General features: G+C 39.7%; 1 pseudogene; it reads left to right on the top strand.

Annotated features, from left to right (window-relative positions):
- The first annotated feature begins 1,064 nt into the window (after window positions 1-1,064).
- Window positions 1,065-24,417, top strand: LOC109072739 (annotated as a pseudogene).
- Window positions 24,418-24,944: the final 527 nt, after the last annotated feature.

The following is a 24,944-nucleotide window of genomic DNA, read 5'->3' as shown; positions in this document are numbered from 1 at the left end:
TTAGTGTTATGATTGCTGTAAGTAGGGAAAAACCCAACACTGATCATCAGATGATTTAATGCTTGTGACTCACTGAATAAGGGCAGAAACATCTATTTAAAGTAGTGTTTCTTCTTTTACCAGTGCAGTTTCTGCTTTAATTGCATCCATGTGTTTAAGCAGCTGGTTCAGCCGCTGAGTCTCATAACTTGAGCTGGACAGAAGGTCGGTGCTGTTCCCAGAAATCAGCCATTGGAACGCATCGATACACTACGGGCCCCTGAGGGCCTCTGAACCTGTCCGCTTGGGAAACAGGGTTCAGCACACCATCTGAGTAACTCCTAAAAACTTGAAAACTAGCATGTGATTTTATGAATCATCCACAAATACCCAATACTGCTGAAAGATGCACTTAGTTGTACTGTACTTCACTGTACTGTTAACCAATCTATCTGTGTGTCTAGGCGTTGCCAATCTTCACAGCCTCAGGGTTTTACAAGACCCCCACACAGACGCTCAGCATCCCAAGGACTCTCAATATGACAAGATAGATTTTCTCTAAAACACTTTATAATTACTTTCATTAAGAAAATTCACCAACATTACCACATTATATAATGCTTAACAGATCATTAACTAGCAAGTTAAAAAATAATCTTCTCAATTACATGTAAGCATGTGTGTGTTGTATACAATTAATGTGTTTTGACATGCCGTCATAAATTATATATTATATTATATATATCTTTTTAGTCTTTATATTATATATTATATTATCCGACAAAACAAAACAAAATGAAAAAATATATTAATATACAGTGATATAATTTGTATTATTGTTTTGTATTATATTGTGTCTGTGAGTGTTTCAGTACAACATAATCAAACAGATTAACATAAACATGAGATAATATGATTATCTTATCTGTTTCTTATCAGCAGGTAGTACAGTAGTCATGTGTACTCAAACAATTTCGCTTCAAGACGCTTGTTTCCCTTATCAGCGTGTCAAAGTCTTACGATAGACTCGCATGAGCTGTTAGGGACCATCAATAAAATATCGCGCATTTTGTACGATCATAACATTTAATTGACAATACCTATAAAAGCACACACGAACAAAACCGTTAGTAAACATTTAAAATAAAATGTCGTTTTGTTAATTATATTAATCATTAACTAACAGCCAGTGATTGTAACGATTGTTTCGCGTCACAACATAAACGTACATTTTACGACTGTCCCTAAGAACACTCCACACCAGAGCACAAGAAAAGTTTTCTAAATATTCACTTTATTCAGGCTATCGGACAGTTTAAAGACCTGGCTCGGACGTCCTGTGGGGAACAATAGTTATCAATCATTTAGCTCACGAGATGAAACAAGGTAAATAATAATTATTACAATATGACTTTTTGTAGCGAAGTACCAGACAGGCAGTTCGTGCGTATTTTAGTTCCGGGTGTGTTCACTGAAGTAGGAACCTCAGTGGGCTTACTAAGAAAGGTGTGTCATTCAACGCTAAACCTAAATCCCTGTGTATTATTTACTAAATGCACGATACAACGTCATTAGTAATGCATTTTCTCTGAAAACTGGCCATCATAAGGGACCATGGCTGCGGCGTTACTGTCAGAGACGGAGATCAGGCAGCGGTCTATGGCAGAGGAGGATCCGAACGGGAATGAACATGGGGCGGCTGCACGCAGCACCGCGCCTCGCTGGGGACCGCAGCACGCCGGGGCCCAACAGCTCGCCAAGCTTTACTCTCCGGGTAAGATAAATACATCGGTTGTCATTAAACAGTTTATAGGAAACAGTGTTTTACGCTGCAGCATCATCGGGCCACATTAAGGCCAGGAAAGCGCGCACGCACACAAAAGTTACGTGTAGCTCTGTGCAAAGGGGTCAATTTGAGATCAGTATGTGACAGCAGCGCATGAATGACGTCAACATAATATACTGTATATTGATGCTTATATAACATCCTCCTGAAAATGTGAGACTTCCTAGTAATGGGTTGCCTGTACTGTGTATTTGTTTCTTCGTAAAACTTGTATCACTGTGCGAAGTACATGAGACCTGTCAGAATAAAGTGTTGAGAACAAGAGAATCGTTTGCAACTCTTACAGGGACTGGTCACTCAAAATTGAGCATTCTGTCAATATTTTCTCACCCTCATATTTATCCAGGTCTTTTGGACTATATTTTTCCTTTATTGGAACTCAAAAGAGATGCTGGGCAGCCTGTCACTATGCATTGTGACATTCTGCCATGAGTAAATGATGGCATATTTAAGATTTGCTTTGTTTATGATTTGCTTTACAACTATTACATATTAATAGACTTGGAGAACTTTAAAAAGAAGTTGTTTCTTATTTGGTGCATATGAATAATAGCATTCTAAGTAGATTTTTTGATAAATGTGTATACACATTAGAAATATTAGGGATTTTTGGGGGGATATTTCTTTCATATTTGATATATTTTTGAATATTAGAGTAATATGGAAAAGTCATGGTGATTTATTGACAATCATTTCTTTCTTTCTTCCTTTCTTTCTTTTTTTATTTACTTTGAGACATTTTTACACAAATAAATGCAATTATTTATCTCTTTAATTCAAAGGATTGGTACCTGCAATACAGAAGATTGACTTTACAGAAAATAAGATATGATTATGGTAAAACTTTTCAATAAAGTCCCATTAGTTAACGTTAGTTAATGCATTACTAACATTAATTAATAATGAGCAATACATTTGTTACAGTATGTATTAATCTTTGTTAATGTTAGTTAATCAAAATACAACTGTTCATTGTTAGTTCATCTTAGCTCAAATCCATTAAATAATATTAATAGATATGACTTTTAATCTACAGTATTAGTAAATGGTACAATTACAATTACAATTAAAATTTTATTATTTTTATTAACTGATAAGTTAATTAACATTAACTTAATAAATGCTTTAGTATTTTTCATTGTTAGTTCATGTTAACTAATGCAATTAGCCTTTGTGTACAAGTGGAACCTTATTATAAGTGTTACCATGATTTTTAAAACAAAGCATGCAATAATCTAGAATGACAATAGAAATCCATTGTGATGTTCCTTGATGTTCCCAGTTAGTAGACATCTTCGACAAGCTGTGCTCTCGCTGATATTTTTTATTTGACCTGAGTCCACTGTGGGGATGCTGACACGGAACACCAAATAAACAAATTAATGTATGTTTCAGATTTGACTTCATTCCACTTTTGGCTTAATGGAAAACAGCTCCATTTTTGCACATCATGAGCCAGAGATCCACAGCGTTAGGGAAAGCCTTTAACCCCCAAACCCACCATGCCATCCTTCTACCCCCCAACTAAAACAAGATTTAAGTCCCCCTCCACTGTCCTCTAGCTGCAGAAGCAGTCTCATTGTGTCATCATGGGACACTTGTAGTTTGCAGCTGCAATTAAAACGACATCGATTTAACACAAAATGCTATTAAGAATTATAATGACCACTCCATTTTCTTTGGCAACGCACCCAGTGCGTTAAGCATATGCTACCTCTGGCGTCTCCAATGTAAATTACTTGGCCATGTTGAGAATGTTTGAGAGAAGTTTTGCGAGGTTAATAAGAGAATGTTGTGATGCTTCTCTCTGTGAATGGGGTGGATGAGATTTTTGGATGAGCTCAGTTGAGTTTAGTATTCACCAGCTGTGAAGTGCATGTCAGAGAGGCTTAACTGTGGGATTCTTAAGGAATGTACGCTGGGATTGTTGTTTTGCTTTTGCTGTGGTTTGCATGCTGTTTGCAGTTGTAATTACCACACTTTCAAAGTTTATCATCCATGACAAACAGGATTGTGGTTGGGGGAAAAATAATATTTCATAGTATTGCAATCTTTTACTCAAAAACTAATATTCTCACAAATAATCTATATTTTAGATATACACGTTTCAAAAGTTTAGTGTCATTAAGGGTCACCAAGGCTTCATTTAATTAATCAAAAAACAGTAAAACAGTAATATTATTACAATTTAAAATAACTGATTTCTATTTTAAAGGGGAGGTCTAATACTATCATAAAAATGACCAAATTTTTAAAAAACAAAAAGAACCAATCAAAAAATAACCAAATGCCTTTCTTTCTTTTTTTACGTATGATGGAGTATTTCTGTGCCAAAGACATTCCTTCAGACACTTCCTTTTTTTTGTATGACGTCATAAAGGGCAGAATTCCTTGTATGGCCATCAGCGTGCTTCTTTTGGGTAAGTCGTCGCCAGCGCTGCACAGGACATGCTCGAGAATGATTTGTCATTTTGTTTTTAGATCACGAAATCAACAATATCACCTAAGTGTATTTTTGGTTATGAGGGAAAGATAACCTTGTTCTGCTTCCCAAAGAACCCGGTGTTAAGGGGACAGTGGATGCAGTTTGTTTCTCTGGGGCAGCAGAGGAGTTGTGCAAGTGTGTTTGTTTGTTCACTGCATCTCGGTGCAAAAATGTTTTATAAACAAATTAAATAAAATGTACATTTTTGTTCCTGTTTCGTTCTTGTTGATGTCACAGCCTGCAGACAATCGATGCGCAGAAGCTTTGTGTGCCTGTGACTCTTTATCTCCGCCTACGGCACGTCTCCAGGAGCTCGACTGTTTTCAGAGAGAAGCGTAAAGCTGTATCTGTCTTTTAAAAATGTGATAAAACTAAAGACACTTCGGAAATATGAAGGATGCAGTACTACTCTGTAGGTACTCAAAATTAACATGAAATTAACTGTGTGTTATGTCCCCTTTAATATATTTAAAAATTGATTTCATTCCTGTGGTGGCAGAGCTGAATTTTCAGCAGTCAGTAATCCAGTTTTCATTGTCACATGATGGAAATCATTCTAATATGCTCATTTGGTTCTCTAGAAATACTACTTATTATTATCAATGTTTTTCTTATTTCTTATTATCAAAACATTTTTCTGGTTAATATTTTGATTGTTTTAAATCAAGTCTTGAAGTTTGAAGGTTTATAGACCTTACAGAGAAGAGAAATGGATAAATTGATTGTAATTAAGTGTGCGCTATGGCCAATTTAATTTAAATTCAGTGTATTTGAACACAGACTTGGAATCTTAGATTTATTTGGTTTGTTTCTGAAGAAATGTAGAATTTTTTTATATGTGACTTTCACACCATAGAACGGTGAAATGTGGTTCCAAAATGGTGATACCTTATGACTTGCTTCTTGCAGGTTTCAAACCATCAACCTTGTGGTTACCATTTCTGATTCTTTAAGTACACCACACCACCCCCCAATTGGTCTTGTCCACCTCAAGCCCTTGTATATTTCTTTTAATTCAATCCTTTATCGACAAAAAGTGCCATAGTCTTGGAATCCAATGGTTTGGTTACAGGAGAGACCCTTGACTTCTGATGGAATTCAGCTGGCATGAGCTGATGCTGAACTGTGGTCCGTCTAGAGATGCCATGGAGAGCAGAGGGTTGAGCCACAGAATATAATGTCAAGGATGCTAAAAGCAGACGCTCCGGAGGCTTGTCTGAGGCTGGTTTGTGCCTGAGATGAGGTGAGCGGGAATGGCGTTTGGAAGTGTTGAGGCTTACTGGTGAAAAGGGATTGATGAGGCTTCAGTCTGCTCAATGAAGCCTCCGGCTCATTACTGTAACCCCAGGACAGCGAAACAGCTGGACGCCTCTCCCTGCCATATGTCTGCGTGTCATGCACCACTGACTGCTCTTTGTGCTTCTTATCCCACTTTACAGATTCACCGCAAAGTAAACAGGATTTACAGGCTACTTTCTGTTTCCCCCATCGCCTCTTCCAGCCGCTATGCTCTGGTTACCTGGGCGCTTGCGGTGTGTGTGTGGGACTGTGTGTTCAAGAGAAAAAGAGATCAATATAGTATTACATCGCAAGATCTAGTTTTCTATGCAGTCAGCGATCTTGACTCCAATTGGTTTAGTCGCTCCTTATTTGTGGCAGGCTGATGTCTTGACTACAAAAAAGCTTGAACCATGCGGAAAGGTGAATGATACGGGGTGTAAATTGGTGGACTGCACTATAGACACACTGACCTACAAGTGCAAATGTGATTTAAAGCTTATCAGCTGTCAAACACCTCTGTATTTATTTATGGTAGCAGTCCTGCAGATAAGCCAACAATGGGTCAACACTGCACACCAGGAGCATTACTCTTCTTTGTGTCTGAATCCGTTCTGCCGTAACAGTCCACTCGGAGATACATTCCTGTTGCACACACACCTTGAGAATGATTTTTATAATGCATAAATTGATTCTTCCAACTGCAGGTTTTGAAGTTAATGTGAAACTTTATGCAATACAAGGGCACATATATCTTTAATCTTTCTGCATGGAAACAGAGTTATACAATGATACAGTGAATGCTTTTCTCGATTAAATAATCACAGGTTTTGTCAACATTTTCAAGGTTGGTGGCATCAAATCTTAAAAAAAAAACTTTTAACTTGTTTTTATCTTTAGTACTTATGTATGGGCAGAATGGTGTTTTGTGTGTGTTTACTGTCATTTTTCACACCACTCTATTATTGTTATATGATCTAGTTCAGATTAATCCAATGCTAAACAACACATAAAAACAAAAACTGTTTACAATTATAAGGTGGTGAGGACAGGCCTTTTGCAAAGGCTACACCAAGTCCGACCTCTTGAAATCCATCTGTTTTCCTTTCCTGTCACTTTATGTGGTGACCTCTTGCCGTGGATCAGTCTGAGGGCGTCTGGTGGTCTTGGAGATGGAAATTTACTGAAGAAATTCACATTGAGTGTCTTGAGGTCGTAGCTGCTATGTCAACCTTTAACCCTGTGATCTTAGGCTCACTCCCTTTTCACTCTCTCTTGATTATCCAGTCTCTGACTGACTCTGAATGCCATCACTGTTTTATCTGTCTTTTAAATGTAACTCCTGGATGTAGGGGAAGTGAAAATGGCTCTAATAGGCATTTGAAAACTTTCTGAGCCATTTTTGAACTTTTTACCTGCTGCTTTACCTGTGAGTTTCGGTGAACGTATGACGTGAGTTCATACAGATGTTCACACAGATGTGCTAGTAGAGTAACCACAGGTGTATGTCATCAAATCAAATCTGAATAAAAAAAAACACTACCACATAAGTTTGGGCTCAGTTAGATTTTATTTCTTTTTTTAAAAAAAAATTATACTTTTTTTCAGCAAGGATGCATCAGATTGATCCAAAGTGGCAGTGAATATATTTATAATGTTAAAAAATATTTATTTTGAACTTTCTATTCATCAAAGAATCCTGAAAAAATTTATCACTGTTTCAACAGAAATATTTAGCAGCACAACTGTTTCCAACATGCAGAGTGAGTTTTTGCAACAGCTAAAGTAAAGTATATTTCTATTGTTCTGCACCCGTTATCTGTGTTAATAGTAAGCTAGCCACAGAGGCACTGCAAGATTTACATGTAAGAAATAAAAGTTACAAAAGAGCCCGAGCCAAAAGGAAGCAGTTGATCTTTCGGCTTGCAGCCTTGTTGGCAAATTCTCCGTTCTGTGGCACAGGGCCAGGGGTGTGTGTTACAGCACAGAGAGGAGACTGGCCACGGAGTAGAATGAGACAGCATGACACTGAGCATAACTCTGCCTTCAGTTCCTCTGCACCGCACCACATACTGTACAACACATCCAAACACACCCACAAACCATCTTCCATCCCTCTGATGAACACCTTCCTGTACAGTGTGAGTATGTGCTTCTAATAGGTTGTAAATACATTGGTTACATTTTAGTCACTTTTTTTATTTTTTTTTTTTTTTTTTTAGAATGCATTATAAAAATATACTAATTAAGTCTGCAATGAAAACTGAATGAGAAGACTGCCTTGGCACTGAATTCCTGTAAGATGAACAAATGAAAGAATATACAAGTTTTAGTAATTTACTAAAATGCTTTATTGAGCAATTATTTTAAAAGCATTAAAAAAATCTTACCACCTCAAACTTTTGAATGATAGTGTATGACTAAAACAATTAAAAGATTCAGTAATGAGTGGGTAGAATGTTTGTGATGATTTGAAAAACTACAACAGAAATTGGAGGGTGAGTTGAAATGATTTGTATTATGATGTGGTGAGTGACATCATTCCATGCACTTCTGATATGTTTTAAGTTGTACTTAGCTCATAACATTCTTATGAAGATTTTGTTACAGAAGCCAAAATATGAAACATATGTTCATATATTCACCCTCATGCTTTTGCAGACTTGTTTGACTTTCTTTCTTCTGTGAAACACTTAAGGAAATGTTTAGCAGAATGTTCATACTTCTTTTTGCCATACAATTAAAGTATATGATGACTAGGGACCACAAAATGCACTTTGACAAGAACTTTGCACTGTATTTAGTCTTCTTAAGCCATACAATTTTAGCTTTATCATAGACCAATGTTTCTCTCTCTGCCACAGTTCTGAAATTCCATTTGTGCATTTGAATATTCAAATATGGCTTATTGTGATCTTGACAGGCTACTTGACAGGGCCACTGTCCTGCAGAGTTTAGCTCTAACCTGCCTCAAAACACATGATTGCAAGTTTTTAGCATGCCTAGTAAGACCTTGATAAGCTGGTGCTAATAGTGTTTAATTGGGTTTGGAGCTAGACTCTGCAGGACAGTGGCCCTCCAGAACCGGGACTTGGACTTTAATGGTGCAAAACACTGCTCACAATTCACTTTCAGCGTATGGAAAAGGGAACCTTCACAGTCTGCAAAACGTCTTTTGTGTTCCACAGAAGAAAGAAAATCATACAGGTTTGAAAGGACAGGAATTAAGTTAATAACAGTTTTAGGAGGGTCAGATATGTTGAATCTTTGTGGTGATACATGACATTTATCTACTATGACAAAATATTTATTTCCAAGAAGTAGCTAAACTTTTCAGATTTTCCTGAGTCTCGGTTGTTAAATTACACTCTGGATCTTGCAGATTCTGTCCATTCTTGTGGCAAACTGCAGACTCTAGCTAATGGTCTGTTCAGTCTGATGACTGCAGTTATTCTTGCTAAAGCTGCTGGATGCAGCTTTCACTGATTTAGAGAGCCGAACACCTCTGGGTGCGCAGCTACTCTAATCTCATAGTCACTTTCTGACTGCACAACTATTGCATTTCTAACTCGGTTCTTCTTGGAGTTCATTCACACCAGCCCAATCAAAAACTTAAAGTTGCTTAGCCATGTAATCTTATTAGCCCTGACCCAGTGCCAGGCCAACACTGCCCCTGGCAGCACCAGAGCCCAATCTTTAATGCTTTTTCTTTTCTTTCTACTTGTGCATTAGAGTCCCCTTACTCAGTGGAGTCTGACCTGCTGTATAATTTATCCTGCCTTCCTGTCAAACTCACACCAAATTGACCCCGTCATGCCTTCCGAGTGCTCTTGGCTCTCATACGCTGACCCTGGGGTCAAAAGGTCACAGGTTCAAGGTTCTGAACGACTAACTCATGGCTGTACATCTGAGCTGGTCTTGTGACCCGGGCCGCAGTGGAATCATGCAGTCGCTATGTGACGCAAAACATATAGTTTTGCTCTGGCTTTCACTGCGCCACTCTGTCCAGCTTGAACTGCACACCGGCAGCATAAACAAAAGCCAAGTGGGCTCTCGAGGGGAAAGTGGGAGAGAAGAAAAGAGAGAGAGACAAGGAGGAGGGGAACCTGGCTACCTGCAACCTCTCCTGCTGGGCTTCTCAATTATACACACACCAGGGCAGCTAAATGCATTAGGACCTCAGCTGTACACATGATACAAAACCGGATTCACACACACACAAGTGTTTTTGGGATGGGGTGGGGGGGGGTGTTAACCATCAAATGTGTGTTACCGCCACACACAGAATTGTCTCTTTTGCATGCCTACACGCACATAGAAGCTTACCAGGGTGCCCAAATACACTTGTACTGGAACCACACAGCCTGTTATTAATATTTGATGGAGTTCTACATCAGCTTTCTGTGTGAATTCAGGTGGTTTGTGGCAGTTGGGGACAGGGACAGTGGGTGAGCCGTATAATTACTATTATCTAAATTCCATTTCTGAACGCGGCCCTTCCCGCGCCGTCCTCAATCAGCGCTGTATTTAGTATGGAGTTCTTGCTGAAGTGGCTCCGCTGTGAATTTTCAATATTTAAAATCCATTCTCTGCATTTTAATCCCTCTCTTCCTTATTAATGAATTTCAATCTAAAGGTCATAAACCTGCTTAACTCTTTGCGTTCCCGATGTCAGTGGTTCGTATTCTAGTCCATACCATAAAGATGTGAGAAATATGACTTTGAGTTTACTGGACGACATGTTTTGTTCAATCTGTCTGTCCTGACTGATTGCATACAACCTCTCGCTGTGAACTTCAGCGCTCGTCACTCTGGAGATTTGGAGATATTAAAATGTAGTGTGTGTGTGTGTGTGTTTGGGCGGGGGGAGGGTCTCAGGGGTCGCTCTTTCCTAAGCCTGTCATCTGTGGCCCTTATCAGGGTTGGTCTGACTGAATACACGGACAGAAATGCATAAAAGTGTCTACCTATCTCTCTCTTTAAAAATGGTAACCAGTAGGAATGGGAAACGAGAGCCAGCTCATTTTTTAAAGATTTTTTTTCTTTTAAATGATTGTTATATGACATCATATAATTATATACTGTTCAAAGGTTTTTTATTTTGGAAATTTCTTTAATGCACACCAATGCATTTATTTGATAAAATACAGTAAAAACAGTAATATTTTGTAACATTACAATTTAAAAGAACTCTTTCCTATTTTAATATAATTTATAATTTAATTTATTCCTGTGGTGCAAGGCTGAATTTTCATCAGCTATTATTCCGGTCTTCAGTGTCACATGATCCTTAGGAAATAATTCCAACATGTTGATTTAGTGCTCAAAAAGCATTTCTCATTATTTTAGTGTTAAAAACAGTTGTGCTTAATGTTTTGGAAACCATGATAATTTTTTCTCTAAGATACTTTGATGAAAAGGAAGTTAAAAAGAAAGACCATTTATGTGAAATAGCATTTTTAACATTAGAAATGTCTTCACTGTCTAAACTTCTGATCAATTTAATGTGTCCTCACCTAATAAAAGTATTTATTTCATAAAAACATTATAATGACCTAAGCCTATGAACGGTAGTGTATGTTTTCTGAACACTGTACTATGTACAGAATCTACAGTTTCACTGCAAAAGAAATGCTGAATTTTTTGCTTGCGATCTACAGTAAACTGAGTGCAACAAGAAAAACTGTCATTGTGAAATCAAAGACGATAAGTAGAATACTGCCTTATATATTTTTGTCTTTGTACAGTCTGATTTGTAAAAAGTAGTCAGTCATTTAATGAATTGGTCAAAAAGACTCACAAAATCATTAACACCAATTATCTGCATCCTTAAAAGTGGACTTTGAACGATTAATTGCCGCTTTGAACAATTACGTAAGCCTCACCTTATCACTTTTTTGTTCACCCAGTCCAAAAAAAAATAAAATAAATAATAATTGTGTAGCCCTACTAGTGGTGAACTTTTTTGTTCACCCAGTCCAATATGTTTTTGTCTCCCTTTTGTAAAAAATAAAAATAAAATAAATAAACTTTCTATCAGTCCTCAAATACTTGGCTGTTTTTTTTTTTAATAACAGAGTATTGTATCCCATGCACAAAGTGTGTTTGAGTGTGTCTGGGTACATATGTTAGCGTATGTGTCCCAGGTTGAGTTGTCCACTGAGAACAGATGAAAGCAACAAGGCCTGTGACTGATCCATTTGTCCTGATCAGGGGAATTCTACCTCCCTCTCGCTCACTCTCTTTCTCTTCCTCTCGCCATGTATGACCCACTTTTCCTATCTCTCCCTTCTTTCCCAAAGTACCCTCTGAAGACAGGCCTACAGAGAGCTGGCAAGGGGACAATGTGTGTGTGCGTATGTGCCATTATGTATCCTGCTAAATATAATTGTGTGTGCTAATATGAGGTTCATTTTCCTGGCCAGCATTTGATGTTCCTAAATCAATACCGTTTCCTTTTTGCCCACATGTAGATGCCCTTGGCATTGTTGGGGGGAGGTGAAGTGGGGTAGAGAATGGCTCAGTCATGGCATGTTGGCAGGACTTTGTGGCGTGGCCGGCCCTCTGAAAGGCTGCTATTCTGAGTCTGTGAGTTGCTTTTTGTCTGCCTCTCCGGAGGAGGTGAGAGTCGTTCTTTCAGTGCACTGAGAACAGAGGGGCCCGCGTACCACCGCATCCCCATCAGCAGAGCCCGCCGAAGAAAGGAGCCCTTTGTTCGTCGAGGATAGAGACAGAAAAAACACTCATCTCTCCGCTGCACAAACAACACATACTGTTCACACTCACTGACTTCTGCTAGCGTGACAGGTGATAAACCGCCACCACGCCCCCCCGCACCCCACCCCTTTTCTTCTGCACTCACCCTGACTCAGCATGGGATCTAAGCATCCTATCAGACGTCCCATCAGCCTCCCATCAGAGCTGTAAAAGTTTAGTTCATCCAAAAATGAGAACTGCCATTGTTTGTCAATTCTTTCCAAAACTTGTTTGTCTTTCAGAAGGACACAAAGGGGAAAATTCAATAATGTGTCAGGTTGCTCTTTTCCATGCAATTACAGTGAATGAGGTGAAGATTTTTTTTAGCATTGAAATGATTCTAAAGTATCATAAGTGGTCTTAAATGACTTAAGTGCATATATTTGTGTGATAAAAAGATTGAATTTAAGAAAAATATTAAATATAATTATCTCTTCAACCAAAAAACTTAATCCAACCAGATTATTGAATCTGTGAGCCTAACTTGAGAACTGAATCATTCTGATTCAAGACTAGTTTTGTGAACTGGATCAGCTGATTTTAAAAGAGTCAGTTGATTTATTCACTTCTCCTTTTATGAGCTAGCATGGATAACGACTTAAATTTTGCTTTGTTCTTCACACAATTCTACACAATTCATTTCTTCAGAAAACATGCACATATTATGACTTTTACTTTTTAAGGGATAGTGATGTTATTCCAAACCTGTATACCTTTTTTTTTTCTGTGAAACATAAAAGAAGAAATTTTGAAGATTGCTGGTTACCAAACCGTTTTGGTTCCTATTGACTTTTGTTGTAATTTTCATCCATACAATAGACCTTATACACCTATTCACCTTTTGCTTTCAACAGAAGAAAGTAATACAAGTATGAAAGACATGAGGAAAAGTACATGATCATATTTGGGTGAATGATCCCTCTTAACCAGCATTTTTTAAATTTATAGAAGTGTGACGTTGAACAAAATGGCTTAGACAGGAAAGATTCGCTAGGTTTTTCGCCCTCAAGCTGTGTAACTGTGCTTACATGCATCAGCAGGTGAAACGCGGCGAAATTCGAGGATGGACGACGCCATATTACAGCCTGCCGCAGAAACTTGCGCACATTATGACAGAGTGAGAGAGCAAGAATGCCATTAGCATTCACGGACGTTGTTTGGCACTCCAGCCGCCCCTCTGCGTCGAACCAGGCATCGTTGATTAATTTCAGCCTATTAGCACCCCCGCCCTTCCCAGGTTAATTCCCCACGCCAGCAAGCGGGAAAGGGGGCTGCGGGTGTGAGCGATGGTGCAGGGGGTTGCAGGGGAGCACGTTGTTGTCAGGACTGTATTAATGAGCGCGCCGCTCAGGTCCCGTGGACAGGGGGACGGTGTTCCTGGCTGCGCACGGCGACGGCGGCTCTGTCGAGGCCTGGCCTAGTTTCTGCCCTCACCGGGGAGCGGGAGGATCCAAGGACTGATGCTGATCACCTGACAGCGGCCCCACTGCTGCGAGAGAGTGTGTACGCACGTCTGTGTGTGAGAAAGAAAAAAGACAGGAAAGAGAGGACGCAAGTGCTGGAGTGGGTAAATGTTTTATTTTATTTTTATTTTTTTCAGGTTTCTGTCTCTGAATAATTTTGGAAGTTCTCAGAGATGGTGTTATGCTAAGTGTTGATCAGCGGTAGATATTTTCCCACTTTTCCTTTCTGTGATATTTTGTCAAAAGAGCTGTAATATTGTTCCTCTACAAAAAAGAATTACTGTAAAAGCGCTTTCATGCAAACCTCATTCAGATTTCAACGCCACGTTTGAGGCTGCTGTGAAGTGTAAAGAAAAGAGCACAATGTCTAGTTTTGAGCCCTCATGGTCATACACCTGATGTGCTGCACCTGGACTTTCTCATCCCTCCACTTCCTGTTGAGCTATTCAGAAAGTGATTATAACAACATCAGCTGACCCTGGATCATGTGTTCCTTTATATATTCTCTGGTATATTGAAACAGGTTTTTTTTAATCCTCATGTGATGTTGTATTCACATTTGGCACTGTACACGAACTTGAGTCAGAACTTGAATTTTATTGTCTCCCTCCTCCTGATGGGTTTAGGGTTTTACAGTACATTGGTTACGGTATGTTTGTTAAATGGCCATTCCACTTAATCTTCAGCATCACCGCAATCATATTTTTAAAATAAAAAATAAGTAATTTTATCCAAGTAGTGAGCCTGCAATCCACATCAAATGTGATAATTTGGTAACTCTTTACAGTTTTATTCCATTTGTAAGTCAGTACACTAGTCAAACTGTTTTTGAGTGCCAATAAAAATGGCAGAATAGAAAGATGAGTTGTCTTTAATCAGGCATTTTTTTGCATTAACTCCCTTGACCGTAAAATATAAAACTCCACTGCAAAGTATCTGAGGACAATAAAGCAAAATAGATGTAATCACTGGCAGTTCACTGCAGCCACAGATTGTGTGATGGTTTATTTTAGCTGAGACCCAGGATTTGGTTCCTTGGTGTGCAACTGATTTCGAAAGACAGCTTTCACATTAATCCAGCAAACAATTTTACAGTCAGTTGAACTCAAGTCTTAACCAAAACCTGGATGGATCTCAGGGTGCTTTGTGGGATACAAACTGTTAGGTTAAGGATTCCATAGGTTGGTGCTCTTATAACTGCACAAAATATAACACAGGCTTTTAAGTGCATTATGAGAACTGCGGTCCATCGTTCAGGCACACGATGTTGGCTTGCCCACTGAGGCTCTATAAATAGCTGTCATCAATATCTTCTTCTCAACCTCCTCACGTTCCCAATCCACTCAGGATGGCTCCTCTAATGGCATTAAATTTTCAAAAGAGCTGAGTCCACTGCGCCTCTCCGTGCCCACATCCGCCCAACAGGAGAGCAAAGGAGAGAGCGATGGAACGAGAAGAAAGAGTCACAGTAAAAGAATGAAAGACTCAGATGTGGTAGAATGCAGTTTAAAACTGAATATGCAAGGTTTTAAAAATGGAGATTGAATGTAGGCTGTGGAGAGATGGGGACATGTAGATGTGGTCGGTGTCCATATCTACTAATTCTCTACTCTGTTGTGAATAATGCATTAGCACTTTAATCATCCTCCACGGCCGGTCGCCGTGCCACGCCGCTGTCATGGTGGTCTGAACAGTGCCCGTTGTGGCCCCTCCATCTGTGCCCTCTGCCCTGACCTGGGACGTTTAGCTGTGTCAGGCAAACGCACCATCGCAAGAGATCCTGACCCTCGCCTCTACCTACAACTTGTCCTAGTCTAATCGATTACTCCTGAGCACACGAGATAATGGAACACACACACACAGTTACACACGTTCGGCTCGTCTCCTGTCCGCCGACCCTGATGACCTTTTCTGCTTTTGAGAGATGTCAGTTCATTGCCGTCTGTGACCTCGCAGTGGACACTGTAGTTAAATATACTGTTACTAAGAAGAATTAATAACATTCAAAAGATAGTACTTTAAGTTCTCTTTCATTTTAGTTTTAATATTTAACTCCTGATGAGAGGGGTCATTATGGTTGACTATTCATCCAACTACTGAGTAGTCAACTAGTTAGTTAATTTTCCCCTTAGCTGTGCAATTTTAGTCTTTTTGCTGTTTTGTTGTATCTCATTGTTTATTGTTTTGGTTGTTTTTTTCCCCATTCTTCTTTTGAATATTTATTTAATTATTTATATCTTAGTGTTGTTGGTATTGGTCCAATAAGTAAAATAGGTCAATATACACTATTTAATCCAGCAAATTCAATGATAGACAAATAATCATCAGACTAAAAAATTCCTAGTTTGTCTACCAGTTGTTAAAATAAGATGTTTTTATCTATGTGATGTATGCAGGTTGTTTCTTATTATTTTTTTTTTATTCTTGTTTGAAATTGTTTAGCACTAATCAAAATATGCATATTACTAATGTGCCTTTATGTGTTTGTTGTCCCTGTAGGAAAGCGGCTGCAGGAGTGGATCTGTGTGGTTCTGTGCCTCTCACTCTTCGCTCTTAACCTCTCCTTCCTCTTCCTCAACTTCTCCACAGTGCACATCTACAGAATCATCTTTGGCATTGGTAAGTCTTACATTTACAACTTTCTGTTCATGTCTTTCCTTTGTTTTCCAATAAAGTTGTGCTGTCATTATCTCTACAGAAACCCATTGGTTGAAGTGCACTTTTTCCATGTCATGGTCTCAAGGTCACTTTTATTTAAGTACTGATTGAATTTAACAGCTTCTTTCTTTCTTTCTCTTAAAGTGACTGGTATTGTGACAGCTGATTTTGCCTCTGGGATCGTACATTGGGGAGCTGATACATGGGGTTCAGTGGACATCCCAGTAATTGGGAAGGTAAGGACCAAGGCTTATGCATAGTTCAGTATGTATGGCATAACTGTTTTTACACTATATGAATGTGATTGGCTGCAGGTGTGTGGGAACATTTAGGTACAATGGCACCATCTTTCTGGCACACATGCATTTCCCACACACTCATATATGCACAGTGTGGTCTCTTAGCGTAATATCTTTGTTTGATTTTAACAAATTACTCTGTTTAATTTTCATATCAGCTTTTGCTCTATTGGCCTGTTATGGTTTACCAGGCTCAAAAAACAGCGAGTGTGAAATGCCATCTCCACCCTGGGGAGTTCAGCCCTTTCTGCTTTCCTGGAGCGCCACATCTTAACCCCACCCACTCTCAACCCCAAAGGGTGCTGGGGATACTCAGGAGGGTTGCATTAATGCATAGTAAGGTCGCACTCTCCTTGCCCAATCAGAGAAAAGGTCACCCCCTCGCTGTCCAATTAAAAAGCAGCCGACACTAGCTTTCTGTGTCGGACAAGTAGGGGCCATGAATCTGGGAGCATTTATGTGTTTTGTGCTGACAGGGGTCGTTGTGCTATTATGTGGAAGGGGGCAGTAGACTGGCGGTAGAAAAATGGCAAACCTAAGCTAAATCCGGTCCTGACTGCCAATTATTAGGCTACTTCTGGAAATAAGGACTGTTAAATTTGATTACAGTGAAAGGAAATGACAAGTATACGGGTTTAGCAATGATCAGAATACACTTGACAATGAGTGCAGCCATGAAATTTTCACAGATTTAGGCCTGTCCTTTGAGTAACACCAATTTTTCCTATTTCCTATTCACTGGCTGATGTGTGCTCTATATAGACTATAGGACTGGGTGGTATGATGATTTATACTGTGCAACTCCAAATAGTCTGCTATTGCATTTATATGATTTGATGTGGTGATTATGTATTTAAAAATGAAAGGAGATCATCTAATTTTATGTGAACATTGAGTCTAAAATTTAAATAAACAACTAAAAACTAAAACCAGTCTGTTAAGGCTTCACAGCAATATAATGTATAGTATGAAAAATGGACAGATCACTTATTACACAAATTTTCACCACATAAACAATAATGGGGACATGAAATATTGATTTGAGAAGTAACCATTTTAAAATCTTGCCTGTTTATCTACTTATAATCCATTACAGTGTGCATAGCAATCATTCTAACAAGACAAGCACTTCAAGAATATCAGCTTTACTGTAGGCCTACTATCAATCCTGAAGTACTTCATTTTCATTTTACAATAAATACAGTGGATAACTAAGGCTCAAGATGGCAGCAGCTGTGTTTGGGATGAATCAGTTCAGAGCGTGTTCGTGGTGTGATCCAAGACATGTGAAAGGACCGCCGGTTACAGCTGGGAATTGATTCCAAAAAGAACAAAATGTCAAGGCTTTGGGAATCAAGAGTCGATTCCAAAGGTTGGAATCAGTTCCTTCAAAGTGGAATCAACTCCTCTGAAAGTGCCTTTCTTAAATTTCAGAGAAAATAATCAACATGCCACACAAACAATCAATCAAATCCTGATTCATTTTCGTGAACAAATTCGTTCGATTCAGTGAAATTGTTTCAGAAAAATGATTCAGCAGGTCATTTACTCCATCTATCTGGAATAGATTCCAAAAATATCTGAATCAAACAGCCCTAGCCACAAATACCTGGATGAGCAGTCCTTATACAATATTGGTATTGACCATTGTCATTGTGATGAATAACTGACTTGTCCTGACTGACCAATAATAATCAAGCATTTCTGAGGGCTGTGTAATAAATTTTCAATATTGACTGATAGTGATAATTTACAATTCAATTAATGTTGTCTATTATGGTACCGATATATACCATGGTTTTAGTCATACTGCCCACACCTTATGCCCTGCTTCTATAAAGGGGGCATGTTTACATGCTGGTCATTGAGGCCCTAAGTTGTCCTACATGGCCAATTCTTTGAGGCGAGAGCAGGATTGTAGAGAGCAGGTCATCTGAACGGCCCGTCCAGCACCTGCTGTGGGTCAGGCCGAGGGGCCCGCATTCTCTTGCTTTCATCATTGTCCATCTGTGCTGTAAAATGGCTCAGCCACACCGCCTCACCGTGAAGGGGTTTCCACCCAGCTCCGCAGTCACTGCCGATCCTTCTGCTGTCGAGGATAATTAGGATCCACCACCTGGGGGTAGTGATCAGACTTCAAAAAAAAGCGAGGGAATTTACAGACATCCAGAACGCTGAGCTTTAAGACCCCTTAAACCAGCAGATTAAACCCGGCGGCACTTAGTGGACCGATATATATGGCTTTTTTGTCCACATGTTCAAACAAGAAGCACCAACTTGAGGGAGAATCTTTAATGACCATGATTAAACAGGCACTTAAGAGCAAAGAGTGTAGGGAGGAGGAAAAAAGGCAAGAGAAATGAAATGGATCTCTCATGTGTGCTCAGGGTTAAGGGTGGGGGAGGACGGGCTCCGGTCTTTGGCTGGGTTGCTAGGGCAATCTGAAGATGTGAGTCGTGATTAGGCAGAAGGCGGGTGAGGCGAGGCGAGGCAAGGCAGGCCGTTAAACGGTGTGGGATTAGCAGCGGCGAGGCACAGGTTTGCAGCAGCGTGCCGGTAAGTCGACATGCATGCCGTGTGCTGTCTTGGGCTTAGCGCTCTTTTAATCTCACGCACAGAGAGACGGAAAGGAAACGAGGAGAACAGGAGGGAGCATAATTGTCGAAATATCAACAGATAGTTTTCTCTGCTCCAGCAGAGTGTCACCATTGCTTTCAGATATAGGTGTGATTGAGTTCAGCCCACAAACACGCGATAATGACATTTCCCCCCCCACGCTCCGTCTCTGAAACGCTATGGAAATGTGGCTCCAAATGATTCCCTCCTTTTTATGTGGAAAAAATAAATTACATTCATTCTTGTATTTTCCTTTGTGCTTATACAATCCTTTCCCTTAGTCCCTTTCATTTTACGACACCCGCGCAGTCGCAGACGGGTGCCCGTCTCAAAGCAGCACTCCTGGGCGTGAGTGACAGGCACTGCTGGGTTATGGTTTTTCATGATGCTGGATCTGAGCCGTGGGGAAGTGATGTTTAATGGCAGGTTATCTCTCCGCTCCGTAACGTCTAGCTCATGTCGCATGCGTCATCTTCATTTAGGACCTAGTACCCGCCAACACACCAATTTGCGTCTATCAGTCAACATCTGACCCCACCCAGCCCTGTCGTGCGGCCAGATTCGGGCAAAATCTGCCTTTTCACATTTTCAATGCTGATTTTTGTGGAAAACCTGTAGTTGCTACATTCGTACTGGTACAGATACATATTTTCAAAATTGACTAATCAGACAGCATGTTGCCTGAACATCTGGTTGACTAATCATTATTGACCAAAAGTACTGTATAATAAATAAATAGGTCGGTTTTGGTTCACCTGATTCTATTTTTCTTAAACAAGAACTTTGTGACTGATGTTTCTGAAGAGTTCTGCACACAGATTTTCTGTGGGCTTACAGCTCATTATCAGTAGAGTAACTTCAAGCAGAGGATGTTTCTGGTTTCTGTACTGATTATTTTAGTTTAAATTCTTCTTTTTTTTATTTCTCACCCTAAAATGCACATCCAGTGTTCTTACAGCTTGTTCAGAGTCTCTAACTAAAACACAACAATAGCTTCTAGTTTTAACCTGCACTGTCTTTAACATAGACGTACCCATTCATTACCACAGGGTAATGGATCTAAATTGCAGCCCTAGACACCCCTGCCCGTTTTTCAATTGAACCTTAACCTCCCTTCCCCCTGCTCCCCCCATCTCTCTTTACCTCTCTTTTTCCATTCAGGCATTTATTCGCCCGTTCCGGGAGCACCACATTGATCCAACGGCTATCACACGGCATGACTTCATAGAGACTAATGGAGACAACTGCATGATCACCATCCTGCCTCTGGCCCACATGGCCTATAAATTCCTCTCCTACCCACCAGGTACACACACACATCCACTCACTTTTCCGGTGTGTCGTGAGAGTGAGTCAGCGTGACTATTTTAGAACCAACAAGTGTGCCCCACATTCATCTTAAAATACCTAAAAATTGGGAAATCGACAAATGAGAATATGGTTTGAAAAGGGTAAAATGTTCTCCGTTCCATTTTTGCCCTGCTTGGGTTGCAGGAGTAGCTCAGGCAAAAAATTAAAATTTGTATCTTTCACTCATACTCATGTTATTGCAAACCTTTATGACTTTCTTTTCTCCTTATAACACAAGAGGGGAAATTCAACAGAATCTCCTGAGTGCTTACATTTTCCATACATTTGGATAATTCTGATGTTTTTTATTTATTTATTTGTCCAATAAAGGAATAGTTCACACAGAAATTAAAAATTTGTCAGCAATTTACACACCCCTCAAGTTGTTCCAAAACACTTACAAGACTTTTCCCTCCCATTGAAAAGTCCATTCCATTAAAACTTTTACTCTTCAAAATATTCATAAAGAGATAGTAAGCAAAATCAATATTGAGTGGTTTAATCCAAGTCTTTCTGAAGAGACACAATTACATAGAGCACACCTGAATATGGTAAATGGAAGCTCAACTGGTTACTTGCTTGACGCTTTGTTTGTTTTGTAGTTATTTTAAAGGGGTAGCGTTTTGTAAGGGTGTTGTTGTAGGCTTGAAAGAGGAGGATTGTGAGGGGTCGATTGCTGTGAAAAGGCTTGAATTTTAATTTGATTATTTTTACTGTGGTGCGGTTATTGCAATAGAATATTTTGATTCTTGGAGTTATGGAGTTTGGTTAACCCCTGTACTAACTGCTCATGTTATTCCAAAACTTGTATGACTTTTAGACCAAAGAGGAGAAATTGAGGCAACGCGCCCCATGCTTAATTTTTCTTAAAATTAATGTCAGTAAATTTAAATCAGTTTTTTGTTGATCTTGTGTTAAAACTATGAAATCAATTCATAAGACAAGATATCACACACAAGTTGTATTGGAACGCAACCAGCATCCATCCTGCTCCCATTTATGGTTTCCAGTCATTCTGTTTTTAAAAAACAGGAAGTAGGTAAATGGTGAAAGAATTTTCTTTGGATAAAATTCCATGAATTCAATTGAATTAAATTCCATTCAAACTTTTTTTTTTCTTTTGCTGGTGATCTGCTCAGTCATATGAAAATTGAAAGGTCAATTTGATTTGATGTTTCTCATGCTAAAGGATAAGGCTTGTATTTTACTAGAGGGTTAGGGCATCGGAAGTCGTATTAATTTGCATAAATTTTATCTTTCTTTCTCTTTTTCCACCTTATTACATCGTTCGTCTATCTCTCCCTCCACCTCTCCATTACGCTATCTCTCTTTCCCAGATGCCCTTGCAGAGTCCTACCCCTGGGAATGTTTTTGTTGCGTTTTGCGTTGGCGGTCTCTTTGTAACCATGACTAATCAGATCCACAAGTGGTCCCATTCCTACTTCGGCCTGCCACTCTGGGTCACCCTACTGCAGGACTGCCACCTAGTGCTGCCACGGAAACACCACCGGATCCAGCATGTGTCACCACATGAGACGTACTACTGCATCACCACAGGTACACACACACTCATGCTTCACTTGATGAGTCGGAAGCCTGGTGTTAGTGTTATAACCCAAAAAATGAGAATTCGGTCATTATTTACTCAGCCTTATGCCATGTTATGACTTTGTCTTCTACAGAACACAAAAGGAGATATTTTGAAAATGTCTCTGTGTTTGTTTTTTTGTCAATACAGTGCAATTCAATGGGGTCCAAAACAACAATGGATGTCATTGACTTTAATTGTATGAACAAAAACATGGAAAGTCATACAGGCTTACAACAACACTAGGATGAGTAAATTATGTTTTTAGGTGAAACTATACCTTTAAATATACCCAGAGTCCCGTAGGCATCTTTAAACAACAATACGTACTGGATCAGATTCAGATGATGTAGGTGAACTTCCTCTGAGAGTCTTTAATGTAGTTGATCATGGTAACCTGTATAAGTATCTGGCAAGGATTCTTCCACGGAGCGTGGCCTGCATCGCCAGTAGCTGTAAAGAGTGGGTTAAAATAACTTTTTTAAAAGTCAGCTGTGTGTGTGTGGTTGTTCACACATAAGTGTGTGTGTGTGAAGGCATTAAACTCCCATGATAGCTCGAGCACTCAGTATGCGATGTGCGGCTCTGGGAGAGAGGGGAGAGAGGATGCTTGTGCGTCACCCTGCGCCCCAGCGGACGACAGATGTGTGTGTGCACGCATGCTCCATGAGCACAGACCGGTCCTTTTGACCCTCCCTCTTTTCCTTTTCCACTGCTGTCCCTGATCCCACTGGGAGACGCTGATGAAGGGAGAGGAAAGGGTCTCTCTCTCTCCTCGCACACATCACAAACGTGCACCGCTTGGGAGTCTCTCTCTCTCGTGCGTGAGCCCTGCTCCTCCACCCTCCCTGCCCGAGACCCCCAAGGGGCCAGGGCCCGCCTTTGTGTATGCCACTGGGCTGACAACCTCCATGTATATTTAATGGCTAACCTGCTGTCAGTGCTAAACAAATAGGCTTGCGCGAAGGGGGGGTTGGGTTTGACAAAGAGATGAATTCAAGCAAACATGATAGAGCTATTCTGCTCTCCATCCTGCACCAAAGGGTTCACTGTAGAGAGAGGGTGAAAACACACACACACACACACACACCACACACACAACACAGAGAGAGCTGGACACAGACCATGACCGAGGAACAGTGTGGTGCTTCAATACACAGCATACAAGGGCAAATGGATGGACTATGTGATGTCATAATCAGAGTTCACTGAAACAGTACTGTGGCGGTTACCGGTGGTACTGTAATGATGTCAGGGAGAAATACCATGGTACTTTCAATTGGCACTGAAATGATTAGTGTGTTCCTATAACATTACCATAGTATTTACATGGTACTTCAAAGAATAACATTGTACTTGCCACTTACTATACCATCCAGCCATACTACTATAGTGTGTGTCCCAAGAACATGGTAACACAGTAGTATATGGTCTATTTTTGAGACTTTCGAGACTGTTTTCTATGATACATGACTTCTGGTGATTCTCAGCTGGCCAAATGCCTGATTAGCGTCGCCTAGTGTTGATGTAATTGTTCCACTGTTTTGAGACTATGTCCTGCATTTTGTTGTTGTTAAATATCTAACTGTCTTGATGTGTGTAAGGGTTGAAATGGTTTTCCCTTGTCAAAACCCAATGTCCTGACATTTGTTTTTGTGTTAACATGGTGTGGCAACAAAAAAAAAGTTTTGGTGTTGTGTGTTTGTTGTTGGTGTGGGTGGTTTTTTGGGGGTGTGTGTGTAAAACCCCTGGAATGCATGTGTGTGTGATGCACATACCGAAGTGTGTGTGTGTGTGTGTGTGTATGTACATTAGATGGAGTTGGAGGCAGGGCGGGCTGGGGGTTGGTGTGGTGCTGTCTACTATTTATAGTCATGTAGTTATTGTACATTTACTCCTACTGCGTGCGCCTGATCTTATGTTCCCATCCCTGGTGAATCACCATCCAGGAGCTGTCTGGGTCTCATCGCTTCTTGATGTTGTTCTCTGTTTCCTTCCCCTCTTTAGCTTCCTGTCTTGCTCTTTATGGTCCTCGCACTCTCCTTTTTGCTGCCTTGCCCCTCTCATGGTCTCTCTCTTTTCTCTCGCCCGCCCGGTGAACGGTTGTGTGTAATTCAGCCGAGAGGAATGAATTTGTCTGGTTGGTTTTTAACATCATCAGCCTGTGTGCTTCCCCCTTTTCTGTATTCCTTTTTCAGTTTTACTCCGTGATTCAAAGTACTTGGCATGATTGTGTATGACAGTTTTTTACACACGAATATTAAGGTTTCTACTGTAGTATAATTTTATTATATCGTTAATAAGGTTAATAAAATGTGAATTGATGTGGAAGTGTTTGTACATCTCTTTAAATCTCGAAATTTAGTTTTATGGTGGTATGGCAGTGTTTTCCAATTATATACAACTATTTATTAGAATTTGTTGGTTTTTGGTAATATTATTTTTGTTTTTTGAAAGAAGTCTGTTATGCTCACTCACACATGCATTTAATTATCAGAAATACAGTAAAATGGTAATGATTGTGAAATATGATATATTTAGCTCGTTTAATATATTTTATAATTTCAGTTTTTAGCTGTTATGGTAAACAGAATTTGATTCACAGTTCTTCTTTAGTCACATGGAT

This window comes from Cyprinus carpio, chromosome A18 (genome assembly GCF_018340385.1).
Source record: "Cyprinus carpio isolate SPL01 chromosome A18, ASM1834038v1, whole genome shotgun sequence".
In the NCBI taxonomy this organism is placed as follows: Eukaryota; Metazoa; Chordata; class Actinopteri; order Cypriniformes; family Cyprinidae; genus Cyprinus; species Cyprinus carpio.
The sequence above is the reverse complement of the archived record's forward strand: the minus strand, read 5'-3'. Positions and strand labels throughout refer to the sequence as shown.